Here is a 6,987-nt window from a genome sequence, read left to right as displayed (position 1 = left end):
CTACTGCACATTGCGTGGCAGAATTTTGTTTCTTATTGTTGAGACCAAATCTCATAAATTCAACTAACACTAACGTATTTGTCCTTAAAGCTTATTCTTTTAAAAGCCTAGAAAGTTTCTTAACTTCCTCAGACGTTAAATTGTTTCACGCATGAAAGTATAAGTTACAGAATGAATTTAGGACAAGGCGCAGCGATAGAACAGAAAGCTGTGTTAAAAGTTTCGTCGCAAAATGTATGGCCTCATCAGTGACTTCCTGATGTAGCCTAGCATACAAAATTAGAATTTTGGATTTGTTAGTCAGGAAGACGCTGGCAGGACCGAGGGGTTATTACTGGACAATCAAATATCGCGAATGCCACTAATTTCCATCGATTCTCAATGAGTGCGGAATAGTGGTAGAAATAGAAAAACAATTGAGAAATAAGGGAGATTGACTGATGTTCTACATGTGATTTTCTGAGTGCATATGCTTTTGGGACGACCCACATCTGTGATAATATAAATTTTATATAAGAAACAATACTTGGAATTAATTTAGAACATTTCTGTTAGTTTAATCAATTTATTAATCACACAAGATCGAAAAGAAGTTACAAATGTAAATAAATCATCTAGTTATTTGATATTATACAGTTTCCTTTTTCTAAATATTTTTGTTTCATTTTGAATCCTTAATTATTTTTATTATTTTTCGATACTTTTTCAAGCCTATCGTATTTATTATAGTCAATACCTAAAATGGGGTTTCTAATTGGAGAATGTTTACTATTCCAAATAAGGTTTGTGACTATTGGGAGTTTGTCCCTGACGATATTGTTCCGTGCGGTTATTTTCATTCGAGTCTGTCCCTCGAACTCTGTCGACCGGTAGTGTGAAGCGCTAGTGGCGTTTTGTGGTGACTCACTCGGTCGGCATGACTGAGTTCAGCGCACTACATTCTTTTAAATTAATAATATGACTGATTCGGTTTTCCAACTTTCGTATCTCGGTCTGGTTTTGGGTCTCAATGGGAGAGGTCGTGAAAAAGGCAAATTGAGGCACAAGTGTCTCTCATATCGTTCTCGCGAATAATTGTAAATTCCAAATTTGAAGTTCATACGCTACCACAAAGTGCTCTCAATTCAAATAATTGATCCAATCTTAGTTTTAAGTGTTTTTCTTTTTTGGATTATTATGAAGTGAAATGAATTTTGTGCATTCTCATTACTCTGTTATAAGCAATTATTTGATATTACTGAATACCATACAGTTAAATTGTTCTAAAATATAACAGTATACATGGGACCAAATTAATTGTCATTCAAATGAATGCTCTAGATAATTAGTTCTCATGCGTGAATGTACATCGATTGATGAATAGTTAAATGAGACATATAGCTGTGGTTCACCTTCTCTTAAATTATTTCATTGTTCTGAATAAAATATGAAATAACTCACCGAGACAATATACTGTCAAAACTATATTTTTCATTCTGATTTCTTCAGAACAATTTACTCTGAATGTTTTACGCTTCGTTATCTTGAACGACTGGGATCAATGAGTATTTAATTAATATAATGAAGATGCATCTATAAAAGCAAGAAAAGTAAAGTCATCGGTATTTTCCTTATTTTATATTGCATTTTAAAGTAATTGGAGCATAATTAGCTGTCAACAGCTTGACATCATTGTTCAGTATTGGAAAACTGATTCTGTCTATGCAAGATAATCAATTTCTGTATCGGTTATTGAGCTTTATATGCATTCATTTGACTAATCTTATTACTTTTAACGAATATTGAATATAGTTTAAGCAAGTATACATTATGCAGTACATTATACAATTTCTTATTATCTTTAAATTTTGTGTCAATATTGTCGCAATTTTTATGCGAAAATCCGGAACGATAAAGCAAAGAGTAATTGATTAAGATGACATAATTTACAAACAGGGGCGAAAACAATGAAACCACCTCATGGACGTTGAAGTTCCAGAATACAAGTTTGATCTGGGATGAAAACTTTGAGGAACGTAATAAGATTTCCGGAAGCTTTGAACTTTGACGTAATTTGCAGCTGGTTCCCTTGGCTGTCACGATTTTCGCATTCGATCTCTAAACTGTCGAAACTGTCGATCGCAGTAAAAGAGCATAATGCTGAAGTTACAAACAGTTCTGCGATACGAGTCGCAGGAAGTTCTTGAACCATGCAATGCTCGCGAGTTGTCACTTTGTGACCGTATCTCAGTGACTAATGAGCGCTTTTGAAACTACGAGAACATACCTATACTATCACCCGGAATGATACTGATAGTGTGGAAGAAAGTCCTTGAGAAAGGTACAGTTGAGTTGGTTTGAAGGGAAAAAACTGCTATAAAGAGGATATAAAGGAGGACAGAAAACGATGCAAGAGATTCATGGGTGTAAGAAAATTCTATAAGCCTTCAAAAATTCAACAAAAAGAAGAAACTTGCTTAGAAATACACTCAGAAAGTGTTCGAGTAATTTTTTTATATTAATTTGACAACGTAATGCAAATATGGCCTTGTATTGCATAGCGCTTCTCTTCCGAAATGCAGACTAATTTTCGCAAAACTTTACGGTCAATTGAGAGAAATTGGTAAAAATATTTAAGAAAGTGGAATATGTACATTTTATCTTCTAGTGTTTTAATTTATTTCATAAAAACTTTTACTTCTGCTATGGGTTGATTTTTATTTGAACAAAGTGTCCATAACAAATTAAATTGGAATGAGTTCGACCTCTAAATGGCTTATCTGCCCCGCTTTATACAAATTTAGTGGTCTTTATTTTAATTTATTTAATTTCGAAAGCGTTCCAAGATAATGTTGACATATTTAATTATTTCAAATTTGAAAACAAACGATTTTCTACTTACAACTTTCAAATAGTATAAGTAATTACAATGGTAAATAATAACTTGTAGAATTCTACATCTATCAAAAAATTTTATTCTTAATATTGAGTGGTGCTCAGATGAGCCGTGAGCACTATGCTTCTTCATTATGATTAATCAGCAAATATATTTACTCCTTCATAGAAGAAGCATGAATGATTTTTTAAGTCTCGAAAAAAGAAGTCTTTTTCATTCCTGCATCAACTTTGAATTATATTAATGAAATAGGTTTCAATATAAGAAAAATATTTTTTAAATATAACAAATTAACCTGACTTCCCCATTCTGCAATAAAATGCATTAATATTATACACGGAGAAAATCAATCATGAAGAGTGTACCCAAAAGTTGTGTATCGCCGGAACGTAAATGCATTATTGGAAAATAGAGTTTAAAACTATTTTGTGTGCTTATTGAATATCACAATTTAGAATCTCCTATTACCTTCTAAAAGAATACCCAAAACTTGAGAAAAGGAGCGGTAGCTTGGGGGGAAATTAGAAGACAAAATGAAGCGTGAAACTGATGCGGGACCATTAGGGTGATTCAACATCACATTTTTTTTCCAGAGGCCAACGATCCTCCCAATTCGATTCCAAATCCGAAAAAATAAATGAGATATTTTTTTATAAATTTCCATTTTGACAGGCGCCTCTGGGCACAAGAGATTTTCTATTTATTTATTGAACCAAAATTTATTTGACCAAATGATTGTTTTCTTCAAAAAAGTTCGGCATTTAGCTAACAGAATAGTAACAAAGGTTAGCTATTTATATATTTCATATGTTTTCGATTATTCAGATTTATTATTTAACAAATCATTATTTGTATTTCCGAAGCATTTTGTTATGTTGAATGCGAATATACCCTTCTTTTTTTACAATTTAGTGTAGTTTATTTAATATTAAATTTAAATAATCGAATAATGAAAATAACAGGAAAAAAGATTTGGGAAGTAACAAAGTGGATATATGCTAGAAATTTCATGTACTAATCAAATATTTAGCTCTAGAAAGATCATAGAACAATTTTTGAGAATAAGGAAAAAGGTGTTTTGTGCATTTTTTGACCTAGAAAAAAGGTTTATCAAGGTGGATAGAAGTAAACTTTGGGAAGTTCTAAAAGAGTACGGAGTTAATAGATGTCTCCTACAAACAATAAAAACCATCTATGCTGGTACCAAAGCGAGTTTAACAGTAACTGGAGAAATGGGTGTGGTGACAAATATTATATAGAAAAATGCCAGGGGAGTGAATGACGCCTGAAACAAAAGACGTTGGATACTAATTGGCTCGAGTGAGCAGCTACACATGATGACATTGTGAGTTTCTTCACTTGGGGTGATCGCTAGAGAGATTGATCAGAAACCGGGATCGGAGCCGCGGCGCGGAAAAAACGTGTTATTTCAATAAATAACGCGGGAATTCTACATCAATCTAAAATTCTATACCCCCTCCCCAACATTACTTTTTTTCCCTGAGTAAGTCTCGACTATCTCGAAAGGCAAAATGACTTAATGGTATAAGGTAGTTTATATTTTATTTGTGAAAACTCGTCCTAAAAGTAAAAAATAAATATATAATAATTTTTAAACGAACGACACAACCAAACAACAACAACAACAACTAAACAACAGTTTTTGAGCCAAAAAAGAGCTACATCTTGGTCACTCATCAGTATTAATAGGAAGCGTAGTCTTTGTTTTAATCATCAAAAATTAGAATGAAAATAAAAAATAAAATTTGTTGGAATAACGACATAAGGCACGAAAAAAATTAATAAACAAAAAATTGTACACCCAGAAAAGATCTGTAGATTTCTCAACAATCATTTTTTGATGGAAAGCGTAGTTTTTGCTTTATTCGTTAAAAATAACATTAAAAATAACAAATAATTTTTTTTAGAAAATGACGCCAGGAACGAAAAAAAAATTAACAGATGTAAGTGGTTCATCTAAAAAGAATCTACAAAAACTTTATTACTCATTTTTGGATAAGACGAGTAGATTTTCATTTAATCGCAAATAATAAGCTTACAAATCAAAAAATAACATGTTTGGGAAAACGACACAAGAGACGAAAGAAATGAATACGCAGAAGTTGTTTCACCAAAACAGATCAATATCCATAAACTTCTGTTATAAGAATACATTAGAAATAAAAAAATTAACTTATTGGAAAAACAACGGAAGTCACAATAACTTTTTATTTAACAACATTCTTCGCCTAAATCGTATTTGCAAATTTTCTTAGTATCGCCTTACACTATAGGATGCGCATTTTTGGTTTGTATCGTAAAACTAACATTAAAAATGAACAAATTAAATTTATGTATAGACGAAACAAGTTGCAATATAATGTTTAATCATAAATTTTTTGTATATAATGCGCATTTAAAATTTTTTTAAATGTAGCAATGCCACTGATTCTATTTTAATGCCAATACATATTATGAATTTTAATAATATAGATTTATGGAAGTTATAAGTATACATTTTCAGGGACAAATTCGAGTGCGAAGCACGAGATACGTGAGAATGCGTTCGTTAAAGTCGAAGGAGCTTTAACAAAGGAGAATTCACCAATCACGAAATTACTGTTGTCGATCCTTTGACCTTTAGTTTTAAAAAGTCTATGCACAAAGATGTGGGGAATACAAAGACCTAGCGCGAAGCGCGAAATAAAGATATTACCGACCGCGAAACGCCAGATCGAACAACTGCACCCCTGATGCAATTGAAGTTTATTAAAAAATGGGCTTCTGTACAACAAACGATGAAATACCAGAAGTAACTGATAATTAATTATTCAAATAATTCATGAATATAAAAAGTAAAATTTATGTTTTAAAGAATCACTAGTTGTAATATGTTTAATAGGAAAAATAATGCCCGAATTTCCTTGCGAAATATTGTTTAAAAAAATGTAATTTGTTTAAAATAATCAGATGACACAAAAGAACTTTTCTTATATAGGGGTTCATGTTGGGGCACCGTAAAGGTATTTTTGGGATAAGAAACTGATATGATTGGTACACCCGGGTTTACGAAACTCAATTGAATAAAGCTCAGTAAAAACGTTTTCTCAGTGTAGGTCACTCGATTCCTCTGAAACCAAGGAATCTTTTCTATTCTTGCTCGAATTTTGAATTATGTAAATGAAAAAAGCTTTCAGATATTATAAATTTCCACAACTTCCTCAATCTTCAGTAAAATGCTTTAGTGTTATGTTTCAGTCGATTAATCTTAAATTAAGAAGTCTTTTATATTCTTGCATCTAATTTGATGCATATGGTAATGAAAAAACTTTTACTACAGAAAATAATCATAAGGCTGCAACAATTTCTAAAACTGTATAGTGTACATTATGAATTGAACAATTTGGTATAGTACATTTAAAAGTAGTCAAAGTTGACCAATTTTTATGATTTCAAATAAAAACTTTTTCAGTAAAAAAATTTGGTGTTTGCAATTGTTCAAGTATAAAAATTGTTACAAGTTAAAATATTCCAAATTGAAATTCTTTCTTATTTTTATTTCTTATATTTATGATGGAATCTACCTTCTTTAAATATTATAAATAAGGATAAGAAATTATTAATCACTTATCTTGCCGTTTGAATGATTTCGAAATTGACATGAAAATAAATTGTTTTTCCTTGAAGTAAGTTTTCTTTGAGGCAATATGCCGCAGTTTTATTGTGCAGGCTTTTGAAGTTCAAAGAATGAGAACAGAAGTTTGTTTCACTATGACAGCAAAGAAGGGAATTTAATAGAACAGTTTTATTTTTGATTGAAAAGAAATCTATTTTATCATGGTTAATTTTATGCGAAATGAGCATGAATAAGATTCACAATTAAAATACAGAGTTCAAAACTGCTTTAGCTTTCGGTTCATTAGAGTCAAAAATAACCCACAAAAAAGAGGGAGAAACAAAAACCAAGAGAAAATATTTAAAAATAATAATCCGTTTTCTTGAATTTTATTTGAAAATGTATATCATCAAATATAATTGAAATATCTATTGGTATAATGAAAAATGCGAAAAGTACGAGAAAAACGTGTTATATATTTACATTGCTTGACAAT

Source organism: Belonocnema kinseyi, chromosome 4, assembly GCF_010883055.1.
Source record: "Belonocnema kinseyi isolate 2016_QV_RU_SX_M_011 chromosome 4, B_treatae_v1, whole genome shotgun sequence".
Lineage (NCBI taxonomy): Eukaryota > Metazoa > Arthropoda > Insecta > Hymenoptera > Cynipidae > Belonocnema > Belonocnema kinseyi.
The sequence above is the reverse complement of the archived record's forward strand: the minus strand, read 5'-3'. Positions refer to the sequence as shown.